The sequence below is a fragment of the Pan troglodytes genome, chromosome 19, assembly GCF_028858775.2.
Source record: "Pan troglodytes isolate AG18354 chromosome 19, NHGRI_mPanTro3-v2.0_pri, whole genome shotgun sequence".
Lineage (NCBI taxonomy): Eukaryota > Metazoa > Chordata > Mammalia > Primates > Hominidae > Pan > Pan troglodytes.
In genome coordinates this window covers 56,272,968-56,299,659 of record NC_072417.2, presented here as the reverse complement: position 1 = coordinate 56,299,659, position 26,692 = coordinate 56,272,968, and the positions used below count along the sequence as shown (strand labels likewise).

At 39.4% G+C, this 26,692-nt stretch overlaps 1 long non-coding RNA gene across 1 annotated transcript in view; it reads left to right on the top strand.

Moving 5' to 3' along the window:
• Nucleotides 1-25,647, top strand: part of LOC129137694 (uncharacterized) — a 51,913-nt gene extending 26,266 nt beyond the window's left edge. The window contains exons 2-3 of the long non-coding RNA XR_008540450.2: nucleotides 1,639-1,755; nucleotides 21,307-25,647. This is a non-coding gene — a long non-coding RNA (uncharacterized LOC129137694). The remainder of the gene's footprint in view (nucleotides 1-1,638; nucleotides 1,756-21,306) is intronic.
• The last annotated feature ends 1,045 nt before the right edge of the window (nucleotides 25,648-26,692 follow it).

Sequence of the window (26,692 nt, the reverse complement as noted above, 5' to 3'; positions counted from 1 at the left end):
AATATCTCGTTGAATTCTGATTTTAGTTATTTTAAAAGGAAATATTGGTATTTGAATCTGAGCACAAGTTGCCTATGGTAGTGACCCTCAGTCGCTGCCCAGGACTTTATAATAGGCAAATTTTGTCCTTTTTTTTTTGCTTCTTTCTCCTTTTTTCTCATTTTTGTCTGTCTTTCTGTCTCTGTTTCTCTCTCTGGTGCATGCTTTTGTGTGTGGGTAGGTAGGCAGAGAAGATGACTTCTACCCTCACACCTGTTTGCAAGATGATTTTTTTCTTTTGTTTTGTTTGTTTGTTTGTTTTGAGACGGAGTTTCACTTCTATTGCCCAGGCTGGAGTGCAATGGCGCAGTCTTGGCTCACTGCAACCTCTGCCTCCCGGGTTCAAGTGATTTTCCTGCCTCAGCCTCCCGAGTAGCTGGGATTACAGACATGTGCCACCACACCTGGCTAATGTTGTATTTTTAGTAGAGATGGGGTTTCTCCATGTTGGTCAGGCTGGTCTCGAACCTCAGGGTGATCCGCCCGCCTCAGTCTCCCAAAGTACTGGGATTACAGGCGGGACCTACCGCACCCAGCCTAGGTGATTAGGTTTTACCAAAGAACAAATCGACCATTACCAAATACAGTTGCGGAGAAATTTACCACATAGCTTAAGCTTTAGATTCAAGGTAGATCACCTGTAAAAGCTAATGTCTTCACATGAGTTAAAGGTTTGAATTAAAAATAGATCCCCAGAATGTAATATTATTTTTATAAAATCAACTTAATGTCAGATTATGTAAGCCTTCATTTAAAAAGCAAAGTCATTTGAAACAATATGTTGTCTAGTAAAACAGGGAAATGATCAGATTCAGAACCTGGAACATAAACCAACAAGGACCTCTATGCACAGCTATGGAATTGTAAGCTATAGCATTTTAACTTAATTAAGAAGGAGAAAAAAACATGAAGTAAAGCTGTTTGAAGAAAACAGAAAAGTGCATTTTGTATGCTGGAGCCCCATGGCTTCCCTGCTGGGCTCCCTGGTCATGAAGGTCCTCAGTTTCCCGGTGAGACCTGTGTCTTTTGGAGTGACGAGGTTTTACCGTGTTGGCCAGGCTGGTCTTGAACTCTTGACCTCAAGGGATCAGCCCCCTCAGTTTCCCAAAGTGCTGGGATTATAGACGTGAGCCACCATGTCTGGCCTTATCTGACTTTTTGATTATAGTCATCCTACTGAGCATAAAGGGATGTCTCACTGTAGTTTTAATTTGCATTTATTTAATGAATAATGATGTTCATGGGTGTGTGTGTGTGTGTGCATGTGTGTATGTCTGTGTTTATGCTTATTGGCCATTTGTGTATATTCTTTGGAGAAATGTCCATTCAGATCATTTAAGTAGGACGTCTTAATTTTTGTGTGTGTGCCATGTACTCCTTAGGAAGCCTGGTGAAATTTACAGATCCCTTTTTTGAAGGAATAGAACCACAAAGAATACTAACTATATTGAAATATGCTATTAAAGATATTTTAAAAAGCAAATTTGTGATACGGTATTTTATGAACCTCCCTATTAGCATCTTAAATAAACAAAACTAAGAGGCAGATTTCTTTTCCTTTATTTTTTTTTGAGACTGAGTTTCACTCTTGTCGCCCAGGCTGGAGTTCAATGGCACAATCTCGGCTCATTGCAACCTCTGCCTTCCAGGTTCAAGCGATTCTCCTACCTCAGCCTCTCAGTAGCTGGGATTACAGGCACCCGCCACCACATCCAGGTAATTGTTGTATTTTTAGTAGAGACGGGGCTTCACCATGTTGGCCAGGCCAGTCTCGAACTCCAGACCTCAGGTGATCCACCAGCCTTGGCCTCCCAAAGTGCTGGGATTACAGGCATCAGCCACTGAGCCAGGCCTAAGAGGCAGATTTCATAATGCCATAATCTGATGATAGTGATGAATATTGATAATATCTGGAGATATCTGCAACAACTGTAACAAACTATAAACATACTTTTAATTTTGGTTGGTGACAGATCATAGATATGAATGTGTTGCCTATATTCATAATGAAAAAAATACTAAATTTCAGTTAAAAGTTAGTGGGAAAATGGTGCATTTTGCCCCCCTTCCAAGATCAGAGAGCCTCAAAATTCTATTTATCTCCATTTTTAGGGGGAGGTGTTCATGGTTTGTAGATTAAGAAACTGTCACAGAATGATTGATATTGTTTGGCTCTGTGTCTCCACTCAAATCTCATCTCTAATTTTAATCCCCACATGTCGAGAGAGGGGCCTGGTGGGAGGTGATTGGATCACGGGGGCAGTTTCTCCAGTGCTGTTCTCAGGATAGTGAATTCTCATGAGATCTGATGGTTTAAAAGTGTTTGGCAGTTCTCCCCTTGCTTGCTCTCTGTTCTGCCACCTTGTAAAGATGAGCCTTCCTTTCCCTTTGCCTTCTGCCATGATTGTAAGTTTCCTGAGGCCTCCTCATCTGTGCAGAACCGTGAGTCAATTAAACCTTTTTTCTTCATAAATTACCTAGTTTCAGGCAGTTCTTTATAGTGGTGTGAAAATGGATGAATACAAAAAATTGGTACTGCAAGTGGGTACTGCTGTAAAGATAACCTGAAAATGTGGAAGCAACTTGGGAACTGAGTAACGGGTAGAGGTTGAAACAGATTGGAGGGCTCAGAGGAAGCCAGGAAGATGTGGGAGAGTTTGGAACTTCCTAGAGACTTGTTGAATAGTTTTGACCAAAATGCTGACAGTGGTACAGACAATGAAGTTCAGGCTGAGGTGGTCACAGATGGAGATAAGGAACTTATTGGGAACTGGAGCAAAGGTCACTCTCGCTACGCTTTAGCAAAGAGACTCGCTGCATTTTGCCCCTGCCCAAGAGATCTGTGGAAATTTGAACTTGAGAGAGATGATTTAGGATACTTGGCAGAAGAAATTTCTAAGCAGCAAAGCATTTAAGAGGTTACCTGGCTTTTTCTAAAAGCATACAGTCATATGCGTTCACAAAGAGATAGTTTGAAATCGTAACTTATGTTTGAAAGGAAAGCAGAGCATAAAGGCTTGAAAAATTTACAGCCTGACCATGTGGTAGAAAAGAAAAACTCATTTTCTGGGAAGGAATTCAAGCTGGCTTTAGAAATTTGCATAAGTAGCTTGGTGTTAATAGCCAAGACAATGGGGAAAATGTCTTCAGGGCATGTCAGAGATCTTTGCAGCAGCCCCTTCCATCACAGGCCTGGAGGCCTAAGGGGAAAAATAATTTCATGTTCTGGGCCCAGGGCCCTGTTGCTCTGTGCAGGCTGGGACATGGCACCTTGCCTCCTAGCTGCTCCAGCCATGGTGAAAGGGGCCAACATACAGCTCAGGCTGCTGCTTCAGAGGGTGCAGGCCCCAAGCCTTGGTGGCTTGCAAGTGGTGTTGGACCTGCAGATGTGCAGAAGATGAGAGCTGAGGTTTGGGAACCCCAGCCTAGATTTCAGAGGATGTATGGAAATGCCTGGACGTCCAGGCAGAGGTCTGCTGCAGGGGCAGAGCTGCCATGGAAAATCTCTACTAGGGCAATGTAGAGAGGAAATGTGGGGTTGGAGCCACTACACAGAGTCACTACTGGGGCACTGCCTAGTGGAGCTGTGAGAAGAAGGCCACCATCCTTCAGACCCCAGAATTGTAGATCCACTAACAACTTGTACTGTATGCCTGCAAAAGCTGCAAGCACTCAATGCCAGGCTGTGAAAACAGCCAAAGGGGCTGGGTACCCTGCAGAGACCATCCTTTGCATCAACTTATCCTGGATGCAACATGGTGTCAAAGGAGATTATTTTGGAGCTTTAAAATTAAGTGAGTGCCCTGCCAGGTTTTGCACTTGCATGGGGCCTTTGCCCCTTTGTTTTGGCCAAGTTATGGAATAGGAACATTAACCCAATGCTTGTACCCCCACTGTATCTTGGAAGTAACTAATTTGCTTTTGGTTTTACAGGCTCATAGGCAGAAGGGACTTGGCTTGTCTCAGATGAAACTCTGGACTTGGACTTTTGAGTTAATGCTGGAATGAGTTAAGACTTTGAGGGACTGTTGGGAAGGCATGATTGTGTCTTGAAATGTAGAAAGGATATGAGATTTGGGAGGGGCCAGGGTGGAATGATATGGTTTGGGTCTATGTCCCCACCTAAACCTCATCTCAAATTGTAATCCCCATGTGTTGAGGGAGGGACCTGGTGGGAGGTGATTGGATTTTGGGGGTGGTTTCCCCATGCTGTTCTCATGATAGTGAGTGAGGTCTCATGAGATCTGATGGTTTAAAAGTGTTTGGCAGATCCCCCCACCTTGCTGTCTCTCTTTCTCTTGCCACCTTGTGAAAATGTGACTTGCTTCCCCTTTGCCTTCTGCCATGATGGTAATTTTCCTGGGGCCTCCCCAGCCACGCAGAACAGCAAGTCAATTAAACCTTTTTTCTTCATAAATTACTCAGTCTCAGGCAGTTCTTTATAGCAGTGAGAAAACAGATGAATACAAGGATATAGCCCCTTCCAGAACCATGACACCCATACAGGGAAGCATCAGAGGAAGAAGTACAGCAATCTCTCTCCTCTTTTACTGTTTGATTTCCTGCAGTGTCTTTCATTGACTGGACTCAATTGGAAGCCAGAAGACAAAAGGGTGGAGAATGGATGAGGGTGGGTGGTATTGAGGCAGTGGTGGTAGGGCACTAAGAATAACCAACATCATGACTGAAAGACTAGTAATATTTGGCTCTCTGTTGAGTTTCCATACCCAGGAAATGAAACAAGATGAGGATCTTGCCTTCAAAATGGAATTGATTTGAGAGCAATGTTTCCTAAAGTGACTTTCTTTGGAACATACTGGGAAATATTTCAAAATCTATTCCTTATTTTGGTTTTGACACTCATAATGCATATTAGCTTGTTAAAGGCTTTGCGAAGACGGGCAGTGAGGAAGCTAAGTTCCCCAACTCATGTAAGTGCAGACACTTTTCTCATTGCCCTCTTATTAACAGAGCTCTGCAAAGCATCATTTTGGAAAATGCCAGTTTAGAGAATAGTAATTCACACTCACAGGTAGTTACGGTCAAGGCGCTTGTATATCTATTATCTCATTTGATCTTCATAGCATCCCTTTGAACTAGAATACTGAGATTCAGAGAGGGTGAGTGACTTACCGAAGATCACATAGCTAGTTAGTAGTAGAGCAGAAAATAGAAGAATCACTTCTGCTGGTGTCCACCACAGGGCTCTTATCCCTGGAACACAGGAAACTAGCTTTTTTATTTTTTAAAGTGTCATTCTTTCTTCACATAGCACCCAAATTAACCCAGTCACCAACTTTGCTCTATTGTCGGGAAGCTCTAAAGATAACTCAGTCAACAAACAGCTTCCTGACTCTGTGGTCCTGTTGCATCTTCAGTTTCAATTGCATCAAACAGCTTTCAGCTTTTGATATGATGCCAGAAAATAATTTTAAGAAGAAAATAAAAAAAATTCTGCAGTTTTTCTTTCTCTCTTTCTTTTTTTTTTTTTCTTTTGAGACGGAGTCTCACTCTGTCACCCAGGCTGGAGTGCAGTGGTGTGATCTTGGCCCATGGCAACCTCCACCTCCCAGGTTCAAGCGATTCTCCTTCCTTAGCCTCCTGAGTGCAGTTTTTCTTATTTGGAACCACGTCCCCAGAAAGCACAGTGGATATGTTTCACCCCCATGACTGCTTTCAGAGTGTCTTTCTGCTTTTAGAAAAAGACTCGTCTAAAGAAGACAATGCTCCATGTAATCACTCAGATGGGAGGGCTAACCCGTCTTTTCCCTCAATAACGGTGGGCTTTCTTTAAGGTTGAAATGCTTATAATAAAGAATAGCTCCTGAAATGTATAAAACATTTTCACATATTTGATTCTCTTAATAGTCGTGAGATAGGTGGGGCAGGCACTATGGTTCCATATCTCAAACAAGGAACCTGGGGCTTGGAGAGGTCTTATGGATTGTCCAGCTAGCAAGAATGAAAGCTAGGACCTATAATTAGGAGACCTGGCAACTCAGGCCAAGGACCCTTCTTACTTGTGCAACACTGCTTTGAAAGTTGAACAACAAAGAGCACAATAATGACGTGCAATTGTTGTCCATAAGCCTGTGAGGAATGGGCAGGTGGGGAGCTGGGAAGTTTTGAGCTACATTTTGAAGGAAGAAAAAGGCATGGATAAATAGGAAAGGGAGTTGGGCACAAGTTCCGAGGTACACTTAGTATACCATGCTGGTAATGGGGGACAAAGACTCTTAGTGCCTGGCTACCAGTTAAAGAATAAGCAGGCAACCAAATTAGGACAGTGGGAAGAGAGGAAGGCTGGTAATTCATGATCTGCCACTAAATAGCTATAAGAGCTTAGGCTTGTATATGGCCCTTTTCCCATCTATTAAATTAGTAAGAGGGCTGGACAAAGTGCATACAATTATAAGGTACTCAGGAGCAGGTACAGAGGCATAAAAACTTTAAAAACTTTTTTCTTTTTTTTTTTTTTTTGAGATGGAGTGTTGCTCTGTCGCCCAGGCTGGAGTGCAGTGGCGTGATCTCAGCTCACTGCAAGCTCCGCATCCCGGGTTCATGCCATTCTCCTGCCTCAGCCTCCCAAGTAGCTGGGACTACAGGAACCCGCCACCACGCCCAGCTAATTTTTTTTTTTTCTTTTGTATTTTTAGTCAAGACGGGGTTTCATCGTGTTAGCCAGGATGGTCTCCATCTCCTGACCTCGTGATCTGCCCGCCTCGGCTTCCCAGAGTGCTGGGATTACATGCGTGAGCCACCGCGCCCAGCCTTAAAAACTTTTTAAAATTTTATTTTAATAGTCTTTGGGGAACAGGTGAGTTTTGGTTACATGAATAAGTTACTTAGTGGTGATTTCTGAGATTTTGGTGCATCCGTCACCCAAGCAGCATACACTGTACCCAAATGTGTACAGTGGATCCCAAAGTCCAGTATATCATTCTTATGCCTTTGTGTCCTCATAGCTTAGCCCCCACTTATAAGTGAGAACATACAGTATTTGGTTTTCCATTTCTGGGTTACTTTACTTAGGATAATGGTCTCCAGCTCCATCCAAATTGCTGCAAATGCCATTATTTTGTTCCTTTTTATGGCTGAGTAGTATTTCATGGTGTGTGTATATATATATAATACACCATATATGCACATATATATACCATATATACATATATACACCATATATACACATATATATACCATATATACATATATATACCATATATATACATACATCTCTCTCTCTCTCACATTTCCTTTATCTACTTGTTGGTTGATAGGCATTTAAGCTAATTCCACGTTTTTGCAATTAGCCATCCATTTTTGCTCCCAAGACAACTATAGGCACAAGTTTCATATGAAAACATATAAATGTTTGTATGTTTCCCTACAAATAGTAATATTCTATATACCATTGTTACTTTTCTTACTTAAGTATATACTTTTTATTTTATTACTTAACCACATTACCTCAAGGTCTTTCTATTCCTTTTAATGGCAAATCTGAGGAGGGAAGAAGTGATATCTTGTAATTCTGGTTTTGTTGTTACAAGCAAGATTAAGCTTTTTTTGATAGATTTCAGAGCATCTCTATTTTGTATTCTGTAAACAGTCTGTTTATATATTTGCCCTTTTTAATTGATTTGCCAGAACTTTCTATATATTGGGGAAATTAGCCCTTTGTGATATGAGGTACATATTTTTTTCCTCCTAATTTGACATTTTTATTGTTGCTTCCTATGTTTTTATTGTTTTGTTTTCATGTTTTGTCATGCAGAATTTCTTTTTCAATTTTGTGATAGCTAAGATTTTAATGGCTTTTGAGTTTTATATAATATTTTAAGGGAGGTATTACCCATTCTAAGAAAAAAGGCTTATATTTTATTTTAGCTCTTTTATGGATTCATTTTACATATTTCACATTTTTTATTTGTAATTTACTTTTATTATATGAGTTAGAGAACTAAATGTATCTATTTATTTTTCCAGAGGGCTATCCATTTTTTCCAATACCATTTATTTGTAATCTATCTTTTTTCCTCTATTGATTTAAAGTGCCACTTTTATCATATGCTTGAGTTTATTTCTGGTCTTTCAATTTGATTCTATTTATCTGTCTATCTATTTCTGTCCTGGTATCACTTAACTTAAATTTCAATTTCTACAACATATATGTATTTAATATCTGGAAAACTCAACATCTTCTCTTTCAGAACTTTCCTGCCTATTTTTGTCCTGAGAGAAGCTTTTGGAGGGGCCTAATAACGAGACAGTTTGACTAGTTTCTTGCTCCATTCTCAAGTTGTGAGAGCTAATTTTTCTCTTTGGCTCTGCCTACCTCTGCCTGTTTCAAGTAATTACTGAGTTACTAATAATGAGCCATCCTTGAGCACAGTACTTTACCCTGGTTTTGATCTGCTTTTCCAGTGTTTTTATTGATTTTTCCTGGAGTCAGGAAAGAAGGATTGGAGAGCTTATTAGTAATACAGCTATGATGAGAACCTAGGTTTTCCTGGCTCCAGTTCAGCACTTGCCACTCTTATTACTACCATGACGATGACTGCTATTATTACTACTACTATCGTCATCCCCATCCCCCTGCTTTTATTAAAACACAATGTGCCAGGCACTGTGCAAAATATTTTAAATTTATTATCCATTTAATCTTTATACAGCACTCAGAGGAGGTGGAGTGTGTTTCTGTATCCACACCTAGCTGTTGGTGGTCACTACTGTGTGCATTCCACCCTCAAACGCATTCCCTTTATTGGCCATTTTCCAGCCTCTGACCAGGAGCCCAGGCATCCAGACGTCCTAATGCTACAGCAGACAAATTGCTGTATGAGGGTGTTTTTATTTCCAAAGTTGTAAATTGCACCAAAATAGATTTCATACAATTTACAATGTGTCTGACAAGAAAACAGGTTGTTGCTGCCAAATCCTGATTTTTAATTGAACCTCTATTTGAGTATGGAGGACAATAAATAGCCCTACCCATGGGGGGCATAAGGCAACAGTAGAGGCATTTGGGAATGTCTTCTGGGAAGGCCAGAGGGCAAAGGGCCTACCGTTTTCTAAATGCTTTGCTTACTTAGGTTATTTTTGGAAATGCCTCTTAACAGGCTGTTGCTGGGGAGTTGATGAATTCATGACTACCATTTTGATAGTAATCAAAAAACAAGGCAGCTCTATTGAGCTGCAGAGGCTGAGCTTGGGCTTGATTTGACATTAATTGGATTTGGTAATCCCTAGATCTCCTGTTTGTTTTCCCCACGCCTGAGAAGTTATTATATGCATAAGGAGAGGACCTCCCCATCTTGTTGAGGTCTTGGCTCAATGATGGCTTGTTGGAGAAAGAGGATGTTGGCATTTTCAAAGATTAGGTAAAGAAAGCCAGCACAGGCAGCTGTGGTCTGAGTCTTCAGCCACTCTGGTAGTGAATTAGCATCATACACAGATAGCAATTGCTCCAGCATCACTATGTCAGCAGGGGCTGAGGCTGCTAGGAGTTTCCAGCAGGGTTTCATGTGTTGATGTGTAGGTGAGGATGGTCATTGAGGCTGGTGTGCCATGTATGTTGAAGGGAGAGAGGAGAAATCAGCAATAACCAAGAGACAATGGCCAGAGTCATGAGCCCTGGAGATAATCAGAGTGTGATGGTGATGGTTGTCCCTGAAAGCTTTGTCCACGGAGCTGCTGAGCCAATGTTGTGGATGCCCAGAAATATTAACACTTTTTTACATTTATCCATTATCTCATTTGAAACTGCAAAAGTACTGCAATTTATTTCTTACTTTCTGATAACAGAATTGAGACCCAGAGATATTAACTTGCTCAGAGCTGCATGGATGATAGGTGAGACAAGCCCACTTAGTCATTTTCTGATCTTCAATTTTAGAATTTAATACAAAAGTCATCTTGCAAATGAAAAGTAGAAAAATTCATTTTTAAAATTTAGGTCAGACAAATTAAATTCAGTTGACTTTATATTTATTTGAACAAAAGACAATTCATGAATTGGGCCTGAATTGTCATGAACAAACCAGGAAAGGTTCAGGGAACTCCACTCAGCAACATGGGCAGGTAGTATTTATAGACAACTAAAGGAAGTGACATACAGAAACAGCTTGACTGGCTACAGCTCTGTGTTGATCTGATGTGGGCATGGTGTGATGAGGCATGGTTATGGTTATGGTTGTGGACCAATCAGTTAGCAGCCTGAGACTGGCTGAAGTTGGCTGCTGTGATTGGCTAAGACTCAGCAACTTTTTACAAGAATATACTCTTGTTAGGTTGCAATGTGCTTGCATACTAAGTCAGTGTATTTGTCTGTTTTCATGCTGCTCATAAAGACATACCCGAGACTGGGCAATTTACAAAAGAAAGAGGTTTATTGGGCTTACAGTTCCACATGGCTGGGGAGGCCTCACAATCATGGAGGAAAGCACGGAGAAGCAAGTCACATCTTACGAGGATGGCAGCAGGCAAAAAAGAGAGCTTGTGCAGGGCAACTCCCATTTTTAAAACCATCATCAAATCTTGTAAGACCCATTCACTATCATGACAACAGCATGGGAAAGACCTGCCCCCAAAATTCAATCATCTCCCACTGGGTCCCTGCCACAACACATGGGAATTATGGGAGCTACAAGATGATTTGGGTGGAGACACAGAGTCAAACCATATCAGTCAGATTGCAGTTTGCTACATGTGGAGGCAGCTTTAGGCCAAATATAATTAAATTGAAAATTTCCCCTTTTGATAAGCATCTCAATTTTGAGAGATTGACCCAACTTTGGGCATTGATGCCACTGTGTCATCATTATGGACTTGTTTGGTCTCAGTACAAATTCACAATTTATGACATCAAGTCAGTTGCATGATTCCTTATGTTCTTGTGTCTTCATTATTTTAACTGTAGTAAGACCAGTTTATGCCACATACAAGCATTTAAGACTCTCTTCAGAGGTTATGAGGCAAGAAAGAAACTATTATTCTGGCTATTTTGAGAACAATACTGGGAGACTGAAATATATTCCTTAAGAGGACCCCCCACAGATCAAACCAATCAAAATCAAATATATCAAAACTGACCCAGATGAGTAATTTTAACTAAGTAGTTTGTTTGCTGAGTTCTTTCAACTGAGTTTCTATCAGTTGCATGCACTCCTAGTCTGAAGCAATCATGTCATCTAAAACAAATTTAGCAAGAGAATTTAAAGAAGCTTGCTGGCCAACTGTAGCCTGTGTAGTAGAACAGCTATAGTAACTAATGTTGGAGACAGATTTCTCATCATAGCTTTATTGACATTTATACCAAGCCAGGGAAGGAGCATTCTACCAAATGATGTCCACTTAGAGAGATTTATGAGGGCTGGCAAATTTGTCTTTATTCCACAGTGCAAACTCAGAGGTGTAGACCAGTGTTCTGTTTCCAATAGGCTATGGAGTGACAGTGATACTGTTAAAATACTTAATCCACATTGGCCCCTTATTTTCCACTATTGAGACATAGAGTTGCCCACACATATAGTTGGTTATTAAAATCTTCCACAGATAAAAATATGTTCTAAAGGGATACAAAAGACAGTTTCTGTGGGACATCTTGTGCATTAGGGGTCACCAAAAAGGAAGCACTAGTAATATTTTTCTAAAGCTCCATTGTTGAATCATTTCATGGTTGGAGGGTACCAACAATTAAGGGATAAGAGTTATACATTGGTCTACAAACTGTTAGATTATCTTTCTCTTGGCTTTCTTATGCTATAATTTAGCTGCAAATTTCAAAATTCTCAGGTATTATCTACTCTTAGATTTAGATAAAGGATTTGAATGCATGAATCGAAAAACCTAACCCTCTAGAAAGGGTACAATTTGAACAAATAGTCAAACTTGGAATATTAGTGCAATTTGTTACAAGCTGAACCAGAGAATCTACAAAATCATGTACAAATTTAGGTTTCATATAATATATCCGATATTAAGTTTCTTACAGAAACTGTTGATTATGAAATCTTCAATATTATATGATTTTGTCGTGTATAAACAGAAAAAAAAACAGTAACAGGAATAAACGTTTCATGGTGACAGAGAAGAGAAGTCTTGATTTGTGATCTTGAAAAAGCTGTCCACACCTGGGATGCCATTTGCTTCTGAGAAGAAACCTCCCTAGTCAGTTTTACCTTGAGACCCCCATTGGGTATACAGTTCCAAGAGTTTTGAGGGGTCCTCTTGGGTTGAGAGATGTGGATCCAAGATGTGAGGCCCTGAAGTTTTTCTGTAGAGAAGTACTTGGTATGGTCCCTTCCAATGGAATTCAAGGACGGTCTTTTTCCGGTGTCTTTTTAAAAAGACCTAATCTTCCAGATTCTGACAGGTCTGGTTGGCATCAGTTGGTGGATCACAAAAGGCTTTTTTTACCTGGTGAAAATATACTTTGGCATAATGCATTAAAACCTTGCAATATTGAGTCACGTCAGAGTTTATGAGAAGGCGGTACATGGGGTTCTATCATTAGAGGCACTGGCCTTCCAGTAACTTTCATAAGGGGCCTATCTGTGTTTTCCACTGGGGGTAGATCTGATTGCCATCAATCACTAATACCTTTAACCAAGGCAATCTCATCAATTCAGTTAGCTTTGCCTGATGCCATTGTACTTGTAGTACCTTATTTAAATGCTGTATAACTTGTCCATTGAAATAAATACCTTTATTATTAGATTTCTTCAGGAATGCCTCATAAGTAAAACACATTTTTGAATAACCTTTTAGCTACTAATGTAGCATCATCTTTCTGAATGAAAAAACTTCTGTACAACCAGAAAACATGTATTAAAAGTAGCAATTGAAGGAAATCCATCTGTAAGTGTTCAAATTATTGAGCAGGTACTGGAAATGCATCACCTGAAAGTTGTTGTTGTCTTATCAGAATTACAGTTTTGACAAATCAAACGTGGGTTATAAACCATTTTAGAATGATCATCCCACCAACTTTAAATTTTTTTTATTTTGTCGCTTCACGATGAGTCATAGAGTGCTTTTTTTTTTTTTTTTTTTTTTTTTTTTTTAAATTGAGACGGAGGCTCGCTCTGTCGCCCAGGCTGGAGTGCACTGGCCAATCTCGGCTCACTGCAAGCTCTGCCTCCCGGATTCACGCCATTCTCTTGCCTCAGCCTCCAGAGTAGCTGGGATTACAGGCGCTCGCCACCACGCCGAGCTAATTTTTTGTATTTTTAGTAGAGATGGGGTTTCACCGTGTTAGCCAGGAAGTTCTTGATTTCCTGACCTCGTGATCCGCCCACCTCGGCCTCCCAAAGTGCTGGGATTACAGGCGTGAGCCACCGCGCCCAGGCTAGAGTGCTTTTAATAATGGAAGTTTTAAGGACTCAGGAAGGAACAGGTGGCTGTCCAGGCTCCCCATGAGTCCATGCTTAACACTGAATTTACATCCTCTTACATTCCAGTTTTGTTTCTCCAATTCAGGTGCATACCACTGTTTATTAAATAGGTTATCATAGGTAATTTGACTTGGATCAATTTGATGGAGTTTATTCAAATCACATATGTTAACAATTCCAGTACTTCCTGACATAGCATGAAAATCTGCCAAATCATTTCCTTGGTATTCAATTAATTCTTGTTGTGCTTGATGTTGGTTTAACAGTTCTATGAAACCAATCCATTTTTTTCATTAGAGTTCTGTGAATTCTTACCCAATCCAGTGGTATGATCAGATTTCTAGAGATTTCATACAATTTCTGGAATGCATGTTAATAATCCATACCAATATAACTTAAGTAAGGTTTAGCATTACTTATTATTTGATAATGCTTTCTATACAATTTCATATATCAAATAAGCCAAATTTGTTTAATATCTCTCTTAATGTAAGGAAAGATATTATTTTAAGATGTTCCAAGGGCCATCTGAAAATTCTTAAAATTAACTTAAGGTCAAGAGAAAGATTTAATTTAGAATTTGATTTTAGGACATTTGTCAAAAATATCAAGGACTTAAAACACTTCATCAAAATAGGATGACAAGTCACTTGAAACAATAGGCATTCACTTAACCAGAGTGATAAGTAAAGACGTCAAAGGCAAAAACAGAAAATTACGTAGCCATAGAAAAACCTTAGCTCTTTTAATAGAGAGGACTCAGTTTTCTTACATGATCCAAATCCTAATAAATACATCATGAAGTGGAGGAAATATCATAGTAAGACACAGAATCTTTTCTCCTAGGCCAATTACCTAAAAGATTAAGAAATCCTTTCACATTTTCCTGTTAAGAGCAAACCAATACTCCAAGAAAAGCTTGTTTTTTTTAACAGAAAGAATGAAATTCTAGTTTTGTGTTAGTGTACTTTTGATATTAATGCTCGAGTTTAAGAAAAACTAATAAATAATTCTCTTCTACTTATTTGATTAGCCAGTTTGACCACACATAAAATTTCTTTCAAAAGATTCATCTTCCATAAACCTTCTACAATTTTCTTACCCTTCACTTTTTTGTCCTATGCTTTTCTTCTTTCTCATTTTGAAATAACCAGTCATTCTAATTTAGGATAAAAATTACTCTCTTTTTCCCTTAACAAAACAGAACATCCTCATAACTTATAGTTTTTATTATGAAAAGCATATATTACCTTCTTTGTATACTTGCATATAGAGTTGTTTCTCTTATTATTACTAGTGATTTTATTTACATATATTAATTAGAATGTTTTACTCCTATGACCTTAAGTTCCAGTGAACACCATGGTGCAAATAATTGTGAACTATCTGTCACACCAGCAATTCTGAACCATAATATCCAGAAGATATGTAGGAGCATGTCCTTGTTCTTTTTTGTTTTCTTTTCTTTCTTTTTGAGACGGAATCTTGCTCTGTCGCCCAGGCTAGAGTGCAGTGGCATGATCTCGGCTGCAACCTCCCCCTCCCAGGTTCAAGTGATTCTCCTGCCTCAGCCTCCTGAGTAGCTGGGATTACAGGCGCCCACCACCATGCGTGGCTAATTTTTGTATTTTTTTAGTAGAGACAGGGTTTCCCCACGTTGGCCAGGCAGGTCTCAAACTCCTGACCTCAGATGATCCTCCTGCCTCGGCCTCCCAAAGTGCTGGGATTACAGGCGTGAGCCACCGCGCCAGGCCCGCATGTGCTTTCTTACAGTACAATTTGTTAGTGTGGCACAGAGCATGTTTACTAACAGTCTCAGATAGTTTTAGTCTCTCTGCAATAGGAAATTTTTTGTAGAGGAGGCAAAATTCTGTCTCTATCCTCTTAGTTTTTTTTTTCTAGGCCTGAGAATTAAATTGTTGTTTGTATAGACTTTCCTCAGTGTCAACTTTCCATTCTTGATAAGAATGTTAGAACCTTTTAATGTAGGGAGAACCTCTTTCACCTGGGAAGTGTATCTTACTTACATCTATTTAACTCACTTGTTGTTTCTTTTTAATAATTATGCTTGGATTTCTCATAAATATGAGACATTAAACAGCTAGACATCATCTTATGTTTTTTTTCTTGCTGATAAATGTTGTAATATAGAAGGCCGGGCGCGGTGGCTCACGCCTGTAATCCCAGCACTTTGGGAGGCCGAGACGGGCGGATCACGAGGTCAGGAGATCGAGACCATCCTGGCTAACATGGTGAAACCCCGTCTCTACTAAAAATACAAAAAATTAACTGGGCATGGTCACGGGCGCCTGTAGTCCCAGCTACTCTGGAGGCTGAGGCAGAAGAATGACGTGAACCCGGGAGGCGGAGTTTGCAGTGAGCCGAGATCGAGCCACTGCACTCCAGCCTGGGTGACAAAGTGAGACTCCGTCTCAAAAAAAAAAACAAAAACAAAAACAACAGCAACAACAAGAACAACAACAAAACAGAAATGTTCATTGCAGTAGTACTCATGATAAAGTGATAAACATCAATGAGGGAATAGCTAACAATACCACAGTATATTCATTTGATAATTACCACTGTAGGCTAATAAAAGGAAATTGAGAAGAATTTAACACAAAACATTAAAAAAAAGTGTAATATAGAGATAACAGAAGCTTATTTCCAGCAAACCTAATTAAAAAGTTGTGTGTTTGTGTTGTATTTAATGGTGATGACTCTGAAGATAAGCCTGTTATAATAAAACTAACAATATTCTTATTTACCAAAAATTACCCAAGTCGAATGAACTTGAAAGCATCTGGGCTAGTTCTTATTTTTCCAAGAGAATACTTAATTTATATAAGCACTTAATTTTCTTTAAGCCAAATAAATAGGGCTCTTTTACAATTTAATTTTGATGATATCATAAGGAGATAGAAAAATATCACATATATATTATACATACAGACAAACATATAAAGAGAAACAGATCTTATAGTTTTCATTCTAAAATTTTAGCCATGGGCCAGTACAAAAAAACAAGCACTTTGAATGCCTGGACCCAGCTTCCTTCCTTCCTTCCCTCCTTCCTTCCCTCCTTCCCTTCCTCCCTCCATCTCTCCCTCCCTTTCCTTCCTTTTCTCCCTTCCCTTCCTTCCTTCCCTTCCTTCCTTCCTCCCTCCCTCTCTCTCTCTTTCTTCTTTCTTTCTTTCTTTCTTTCTTTCTTCTTTTCTTTCCTTCCTTCTTTCTTTCTTTTTCTCTGCCTCCCTCCCTCCTTCCCTCTCTCCCTCCTCCTTCCCTCCTTTCTTTCTTTCTCTCTTTTTTCTTCTTTCTTTCTTTCTCTTTTTGTCTTTTGTCTCTTTCTTTCTCTTTCTTTCTTTTGTCTTCTTTCTTTCTTTTATTTCTTCTTTTTCTTTCTTTTGTTCTTTCTTCTTTCTCTCATTTAGGGGGTACAAGTACAGGTTTCTTACTTAAATGCATATATTGTATAGTGAGGAAGTCTGGACTTCTAGAGTACCCATCATCTGAATAGTAAACATTGTACTCAATAGGTAGTAAAGCATGGATACTTCTAATCTTGTTTTATGGTCAGAGATTGGTTCATCCTTTCTATGTTTGTTTGTTTGTTTTCAAGATTGACTGATGGACCAATTAGCTGTGTATTTTTCTTCAGTAAATCATTTTAGAGCATAGCAAAGATAATGACAATGGGAAAGAGGTAGACATATTTGGCAAAGCATATGGTCAGCAGTTATTTAAGAGGAGGGGCTTCAGTTGATTCAGAGGTTTCTATTGAAGAAGCAGAATCAAAATGAGAAAAGACAGAGGACTAGTTCATGTATACATTTTAATGATCCAAGTGTCCGATTGAAAGAGGGATCTTTTGAACTTGATTTGAAAAACCTCTCCACAGGAATATTATTTTTTCTCTCTGAGATATCGGTTGATCATTGTCCCAGGAGTGAAGTCCTTGAGGGAATACCTCTAGTGGGGAAATAGTCCAGGGCAAAGGGAATAGGTACATCATATAACTGGTATAAAGGTGGACAATTTATTTTTCAATGGCCTGGTTATTTACAATAAGGACAAACATCTTGGGGCATAGGGTTCTTTAGTATAGGATTTCTCTATTTCTCTGTTTGGGCTTAAAATATGTATGAGGAGATCCTCTTGGTCCCTGTAGCTGTTATAACTGTAAAGGTATGTGCCTGCTTGTCCTTTGTAAGCATTATTCCCCACTGTGGCCACTGTAACTCTAAGTTACCTTTGGTAAAGCTCACACATTTCTCTGGGTTCTGGGCCCATAGTTCTTATACATGAAATTAGCTGGAATTCCAGATAGAGAAGTTCTGGCCCCTTTTATCCAGACCAACCCATGATTCCCTATCTTTAAGTAACATTACTTACCTAATGAACCCAATTCAGTTTCTCTCTCACCTAGTTGGAAACCTGAGGCCTTGCTACAGAACCCGGTTCTGTTTCTATGGCAACTTTCAAACATAGTCTACACTTAAAATGCTCAAATAAATTCTTTTGAAAGAGGTCAAAGCCTAGGTTTGTGGAACTCCAACTGGAGAGATAGACAACTCTTCCATGACCCCAGTTGCTGAGAGAGATCAGTGGTCACAATGGGCCCTGTGAACACCTTTGCTTGGTCACTCTGTGCTCCTGGAGTTTGCTGGAGGTCTACTTCCAGTCCCACTTCTAATGACCAACTGTTAAAGGAAAAACTGTAGACAAATTAAATTCAGACAGTTTATTCAAGCAAAGAACAATGTATGAATTAGGCAGCACTCAGAACCAGTAGAGGTTCAGAGAGCTCCACCTGGCAGTACAGCCTACCAGTGAGCAGGCAATATTTGTAGAGAGAAAAAGGAAGTGTCATACAGAAACAGCTTGATTGCTTTGTTACAGCTTATGCTATACCTTATTTCGACATGGTGTGATAAAGTATTTGCCTTATGTAAATATGAGCTGATCAGTTGGCAGTCTGTGATTGGCTGAGACTCAGCAACTTGTTACAAGAATATGCTCTTAAGTTAGGTTACAACCTGTTTGCATACTTAGGTTGCAGTTTGCTTTAGGTTATATTTAATTTAATTTAACATACCTTTAAAAAAAATCTGTTCTCCCAACCCAGTGTCTCCCACAAATTCTATACAAGGAAGGATTCAAAATTAATACAATGACCTTATGTAACACAAATTTATTGATCACTTTCTGGGCTCTGGCACTATGTTAGTTGTAGGTTGTGATACCACAAGATGTGACATATTTTTAAGATGTTTTTCATGGAGACTTTAAAAGTCCATATATTAAAATATCTGATAGAACTGTCCTCCAATTATTATTCACATATTTTAAAATCATTTACTTGTCCAGAAAATTACTGAAACTCTTTGTGAACTTCAGACGCTATGGTCCATTCTATGGAATAATGTTGATGATGGGAGATTTTAATCTTTTAAGGGTGGGTTTGAGTTTTGAAAGTTGACAAAATCATTTCAAGCTAAGTCTAGTAAATAAAGTAGATAATATGATTTTTGTTCTTAAGAAAATGTGCTGTTATAGAAGGCAATGTTTTTCTTGTGTGCTTTGTGGGTATTTCTGAAGGTGATTCTTAATACTTTACTAATTGGAAGATTAGCAAGTGTGTAAAATGGTGAAAACATTCATTTAGAAAAATGAATTCTGGTGTGTTTGTAGTAAAAAGTAAGTGTAGTCAACCCTTGAACAATACAAGTTTGAACAGCACAGGTCCACTTATATGTGAATTTTCTTCTGCCTCTGCTACTCCTGAGACAGCAAGACCAATGCCGCCTCCTCCTCCTCCTCAGCCTACTTAACATGAAGATAGCAAGGATGAAGATTTTCATGATAATCCACTTCCACTTAATAAACAGTAAATATATTTTATCTTCCTTAGGATTTTCTTGATAACATTTTTTTTCTCTAGCCTACTTTATTGTAAGAATATAGTACACATGTAGCATACAAAACATGTGTTAATTGACTGTTTATGTCATCTGAAAGGCTTCTGGTCAACAGTAGGTTATTAGTAGTTAAGTTTTGGGGGAGTCAAGTTATACATGGATTTTTGGCTGTGTGTGGGTGGTTGGGACCTCTAGCCCCCAGATTGTTCAAGGGTTGACTGTATTAATACTGCTATAGTTGTATCAATGCTTAGAATTTAGAACATACCCCTCACCTGAGAATCAAGTCCTAAGGCCCTCCAATATTTAGAAGTTGGACAAGGAAGGAACCAGCAAGGGATCCTGAGAGGGAGGAATAATCAGTGATGTAGAAAGAAAACCAGGAGAGGTTTGTGTCATTGAAGCCAAGAGAAATTTGCATTTCGATATCTGGCAATATAGAGATATTCATTGAGAGCAGTTTCAGTGGAATGCACAGATCAATGGTCGGATCTGAATGATGTTTAAATATAGATTATTCTTCCAAAAATTCGGCTGAAAAGAGAAGAGAGTTAGGATGATATAGAAGGTAGACTCAGTGTCAAGAAAGGGATTTTATAAGCATAAGAGAAAATGGAGCATATTGAAAAAATAGGAGGATATAGGGAGAAGGCGATGATATAAGATAAGAATAGATAATTGATGTAGGAGATCAGCTAGAACAGAGAGGAGACACAATCACAAATATGGAGGAGAGGGGAAGTTGACTTTAATAAAGAGAAGAGTCAGATCATTCACTTAATCTGGGGGTTGAATGTGTAGATTTGCTATAAATCTAACAGTTGAGGTCGATGGTCTCAGTTTTCTTGGTGAAGTAGGAGGCAAAGTTTTTAAAGTGGAAAGTTAAGTTTTGGTGGAGGGCATGAGTTAGGTGTAAACATTTTGTAGATTGCTAATGGAAAAGGAGCAAAGCTGTGTGAGGAAAAGTAAATGGTATATTGGATCATCCTGAATGTCCAGTTGAACTTGGAGTCTGGAAATGACAATTGTTCATTGATATTTTTTTCATAATGTTTAGCAGCTCAGTAATGGAGCTGAGGAGGCAGATTGTGGGATTATAGTCTTGCTGCATGGGTTTAGTGAAAGAACAGTGGTACATGAAGCTGTAGGTGATGAAGAAAGAATGTTTCGGATGATCAATAATGTAATCTAGGCAGGATTGGGAAGTAACGAAAACTGTCCTAGGGGTCTAGGGGCTCTAGGTCCTCTTTTGAAAAAGGAATAATAAGTCAGAAGAGTTTGTATAAAGACAACTTAAAAACAAATTGTTTTCCACCTGCCTCATTGGGTTATCATAAGGAATAAAGGAGTTAATTCATGCACAGTGCTTTGACCACTGCCTAGCACATCAGAAGAGCTGAGGAAAGGTTGGCTGTAGTATCAGATGCTATTGGTAGCTAGCTCTACAGTCCCCTTCCCCCCTCTGGGTTTAACTGCAGCTCTGGAGGACAGTTCTAGAGAACATCCATGGCCTCCCTGATCCCCGATTCCACCTCAAGAGCCTGCAGGGCCATGTCCAAAGCATCAAGAATTTTATCACCTTGTGCCTAGATGCAGATACGAAATGGGGGAGTACTGTAGTTGTACGTAAATGCCCCGCCTCGTGTCTTCCCATTGGAGGTGCATTCTAGAGGGTTTCTCAGATGGTCTCTGTCAGGATTGATTTGAGCTACCCACAAGGGTAATGAGCTAATATCATGCACTGTGTAGGCATTTATCCTTTCTGCCTGTCTCTTTCCCTGCTTGTGAAATCATATGCCAAATATACTGATTACACCTAAGTCTTTGTAATCCTGCTTTTAGGATGACATGGGGTGGGGGAAAACTAAATTAAGAGAACTATTTTAATTGTTGTGATTGTTATTGTTAATATGAATATTTTTATTATGATCTATGATTATTATTATCTATTCTAGACATTTAGAAATTATTACAGGAACTTTTTCTGGACAGACAAGAACCTAAGTCTGAACATCTAAAAGGCTCACAAAGAATCAAGCAAATTCATTGAAAGAGACCAACACTTATTAGACCTATCTTCGTGAACTGAAGATCGAGAAAAAAATTCCAAGAGGCATTTGGACAGAAAAGCATGTTGACTCCACAGGAACAAAAATCAAACTGCATTCAAAATTCTCCTCTGCAATGTCTAATGGCAGGAGAAATAAAATGGTACCAACAGAGCTTCAAGGGAAAAAGACTGCATTCTAAGAAACCTATATTTAGGAAGTTGTTCAAGTGAAAGGGTAATGGAAGAAATGTTCTTAGATGTGCAACTCACTGTTACAACCTTCTAAACAAAGCCCTCGAAGACCTGATTTAACTGACAGTGAATGAATCTAAATACAGAGCTGTGGGATGTGAGAGTCACATCAGTGACCACTGAAACAAGTATAAAGAAAATTAAGTCTAGATGATTGTTTTACATATAATTATAAAACAGAATAAAAGTGTAAAACGCAACTCTTGGAAGAGGATATTTATAGTATAAAAATGGCCTAATTATAATAATTTGAACCTAATGTTTTGCCGTACAAAAATAGAAATGAAGGAGATAGAACGGTAGGAGAAAACACTTATTTCCTCATTGTTCCCAAGAGGGATATTATTTAACTCTTGATAAAGATAACTGAAAATACAAACAGGATGTATCCTTTCTAAATTACTAAAAAAAATAAAAAAAAAAGCAAAGAAAATAAATTCCATGTAACAATCATACTTTATGTAACACACTGAAGTTTTTGGTCTTTAATCTTCTTATCTCCAGAGATTGCTGCGACTCCTCATCCACTCTGTATCATAGCATCACCTCCAGTATCATTAATGCAAGGCACCCCATTTCTGACCACAGCTTCCTTCTTTTCCTTCTTGGCTTTATTTTTATTTATTTATTTATTTTTGAGACGGAGCCTCGCTCTGTTGGCCCAGGTTAGAGTGCAGTGGCATGATCTCAGCTCACTGAAACCTCCACCTCTCAGGTTCAAGCAATTCTCCAGCCTCAGCCTCCTGAATAGCTAGGATTACAGGCACCTGCCACCATGCCTGGCTAATTTTAGTATTTTTAGTAGAGACAGGGTTTTGCCACGTTGGCCAGGCTGGTCTTGAACTCCTGACCTCAGATGACCTGCCTGCCTTAGCCTCCCAAAGTGCTGGGATTACAGACATGAGCCACTGAGCCTGGCCACGTTCTTGGCTTTTTAATTGCAACCATTGAAATAGATCTTGATTTCACTGTGACCTCTAGCTTCTTTATCTTCAATTTGCCCCATCCTTCAGCCGTCCCCTTTCTTTAGTTTTCTACCTGTCCAGGTTAGATTTCAGGGTCCATTGTTTCAGCGATAGTACTGCCAAAATCCTAAACTCCCTTGCCCCTTTGGGCTTTTGTCAGACCCCATCTGGCTGAAGACCATTCCCAGAGCAACCCACACTGTGTGCTGTCTCTCTTCTTGTATTTAAGCAGCTGGAGAAAAACACAACAGAGCAGATTGTACCATCATATATTCATAAGCATGCATTCTGAATGGGCACCACAGTGCCAGAATCCTTCAGATATCTCTGGTCAATCTATAGTCCAGCAATCCACAATGACCATTCCAGATCTTCTCTAGCTTCCTTAAATGCCCAACTTTCCTACCCATCAACGGATGCCTTTATTTCATATTTCACAGAGATAATAGACACTGTCACATAAGGCAACTCCCCCCACTCCACACCCCCAAATCCTGCTACCAAACTCACTAACACAACAGCATCTGTACCTATCTGGTCCTCCTTCCTGCCTATTCCATAGAGGAGCTGTTTTTCTTTCTGAAAGAGATCAATTCCTTACATGTGCTTTAGACCCCATCTCCTTTCTTCTTCGCAGGAATCTTATAATTTAGGTGGTTCTGTATCTCTTGAATATCCAATCTCTTTTCAACCTCATCAATTGCTTCAAGTTGTAAACATTAAACAAATTATATTCAGCTTTCAAAAAAAAAAGGGAGGAAATCCTGTCATTTGGGACAACATGGATGAAACTAGAGGACATTATGGAAAATGAAATAAAGCAGACATGGAAAGAAAAATACTACATGATCTGACTTACATGTGGAGTGTGAAAAAGAACTCAGAAGCAGGAAGTAGAATGGTGGTTACCAGGGTCTTAAGGGGTTGGAGGGTTGGGAAGATGTTGGTCAAAGGACACAACATTTCAGGAGGAATAAGTTCAAGAGAGCTATTGTTTAACACGGGAACTATAGTTAATAACAATGTATTGCTTTCTTGGAAATTGCCAAGAGAGTAGATTTTAAGTGTTCTCACAGCAAAAATGATTAGTACGTGAGGTAATGCATATGTTACTCAGCTCAATGTAGCCATTCCACAGTATGTACAAGTTTCAAAGCAACATGTTGTATATAATAAATACATATAACTTTGGCAATCAAATCAAATAAATAAAAGAAAATAAAAATAAATGGAGAGATATTACAAAAATTCTACTGCATTAATAGTCACTAATTCCAGTGCTTTGTATGCCTTTGTGGAAAGGTTTTCCAATCGTGTGGCACTATTGACTTTTTTTTTTTTTTTTTTTTTTTTTTTTTTTTTGGTGACGGAGTCTCGCTCTGTCACTCAGGCTGGAGTGCCATAGCATGATCTCAGCTCATTGCCATCTCTGCCTCCCGGGGTTCAAGCCATTCTCCTGTGTCAGCCTCCTGAGTAGCTGGGATTACAGGCACATGCCACCATGCCCAGCTAGTTTTTGTATTTTTAGTAGAGATGGGGTTTCACTGTATTGGTCAGGCTGGTCTCGAATCCCTGACCTCATGATCCGCCCGCCTCGGCCTCCCAAAGTGCTGGGATTACAGGCATGAGCCACTACACCCGACCAGCACTATTGACATTTGAGTCCATGTAATTCTCTGCTGTGGAGGCTGTCCTGGGCAATGTAGGGTGTTAAGCATCATCCCTGACTTCTACCCATTAGATGTCAGTAGGACCCTCCCCCACCTGTGACAAAACTCCTGATCTTCTTCTGTTTCCTCTAACCTCCTGATCTTCTATCTTCTCCCCTTTCCTCTAAACTCAGTCCACTCTAAAGATCTTAGAGAATGACAACATTATGCATACAGTTAATTGCACAAGACTGAAATCAGAGAGTCAGCCTTGATACCACCTTCTTCTTCATTTTTCATGTGTGATTCATCATCAAATCACACTATTTTTCACTTCCTAAATATACCCCAATCCCATCCATCTTATTCTTTCATCACTGCCACCTCGCTAATCCAAACTATCATAATTTCTTACCTGGACCACTGCAATAAATTCCTAACTTCATCCTGCGTCTTTGACTTCCTTCCAACTTGTTCACACTATAGCTAGTGTACTTTTCAAAATATAAATCTTGCAAACCCTTCACCCCCACCAACTTATAATCTAAATAACCAATTAACCAACTTATGTCTTTGTAGGTATAATCTCTGCAATATACTCATATTCAAAAGCTAAGAAATAGGTAGGATCCAAACTCAGGTCAATTTATGTCTATAAAGAGACAGTTTTTGAGTATTTGAGTAAGTATCAATTCCAAATGAGAGAGAACACTGAGTTTACAGGAGAGAAAGAGGAGAGAATCATAGGTGTGATAGCAAGTGTTTGCACTGCACACACATACAAAAAATCAAGAGCTTCCTTCAAATTTATGCAGTTAAATTTTGTATTGGTTTGTTATCCTTGGGAGATGTCTATACCTCCTATTAGTTATAGGGATGAAGTAGATAAGTAGAGGGTTATGCAGGAGAAAGTTTAACAAATCTTTGCTTTACAAGTATGATGTTCAGTCGCACTGAGACTGTTTTCTAAGTATCTTGTGGGACACAAATAGAAAGATGAATAGGATGTTGTCCCGGTTTTCAAAGCTCTACTTGAATTTTCCTGTCTCATCATTTACCTTTCCTGTCTCATCCTTTGCATTTCCTGTCTCATCCTTTGCATTTCCTGTCCCATCATTTGCATTTCCTGTCTCATCATTTGCATTCCCTATCTCATCATTTGCATTCCCTATCTCATCATTTGCATTTCCCTTCTCATCATTTGCATTACCTCTGCCAATGTTTTCCACCTCCCAAAACTCCATCATTTCTTCCCTTTCCACTAACATTTTGCACATGGCTGTATTGTCATTTTTCCTAACCTAAGGGGAAATAAAAAATCCAACAAGACCTTGTTCAAATCACATTCCAAATAAGGAGGAGGAATGAGTTGTAAGAGTTTTAGAGGAATTTTAAGCTCCTTTTTTTTTTTTTTTTTTTTGAGATGGAGTCTTGCTCTGTCACCCAGGTTGGAGTGCAATGGCACAATCTCAGCTCGCTGGCAACCTCTGCCTCCCCATTTCAAGTGATTCTACTGCCTCAGCCTCCTGAGTAGCTGGGACTACAGGCCTGCACCACCATGCCTGGCTAATTTTTCTATTTTAGTAGAGATGGGGTTTCACTATGTTGGCAAGGTTGGTCTCAAAACTCATGACCTCAAATGATCCGCCCGCCTCAGCGTCCCAAAGTGCTGGGATTACAGGTGTAAGCCACCGTGCCTGGCCTTAGGCTCTTTTCATAAAGAACGGCCAAACACACACACTATCTGAAATCAGATGCAACACTTTCCATTTGAAATCTGTCTCTCTGAATGGAAACAATGAAGTGTTGCAAGTTTATACTCTTGAAGTAAATGAGGACCAAACATGGATAAGGAAAATAAAATGGGAGAACTCTGAAAGATCAGAGAAGTTGCTATCAGGTGATAGAATCAGATAAAAGGATTTCCTATAAGGCATTCTGCTGGTAACTCTATAAAAGGTGGCATTGTTACTGTTGGGTAAATAAAAGTTTTTGATTTGAAGAACCCTCTCCACTCTTTCCTTTAAAAAGGGGAGGTGCCCGGGCGCGGTGGCTCATGCCTGTAATCCCAGCTTTTTGGGAGGCCGAGGCAGGATCATGAGGTCAGGAGATCGAGACCATCCTGGCTAACACGGTGAAGCCCCGTCTCTACTAAAAATACAAAAAATTAGCCGGGCGTGGTGGCGGGCGCCTGTAGTCCCAGCTACTGAGGAGGCTGAGGCAGGAGAATGGCATGAACCCAGGAGGCGGAGCTTGCAGTGAGCCAAGATTGTGCCACTGCACTCCAGCCTGGGTGACAGAGCAAAACTCCCATCTCAAAAAATAAAAAATAAAATAAAATAAAAATAAAAATAAAAAGGGGAGGCAACCATTACAATCTGGTAACAAGAATGCTAACATTTGAAAGCTTTGATTCACTTCAAGT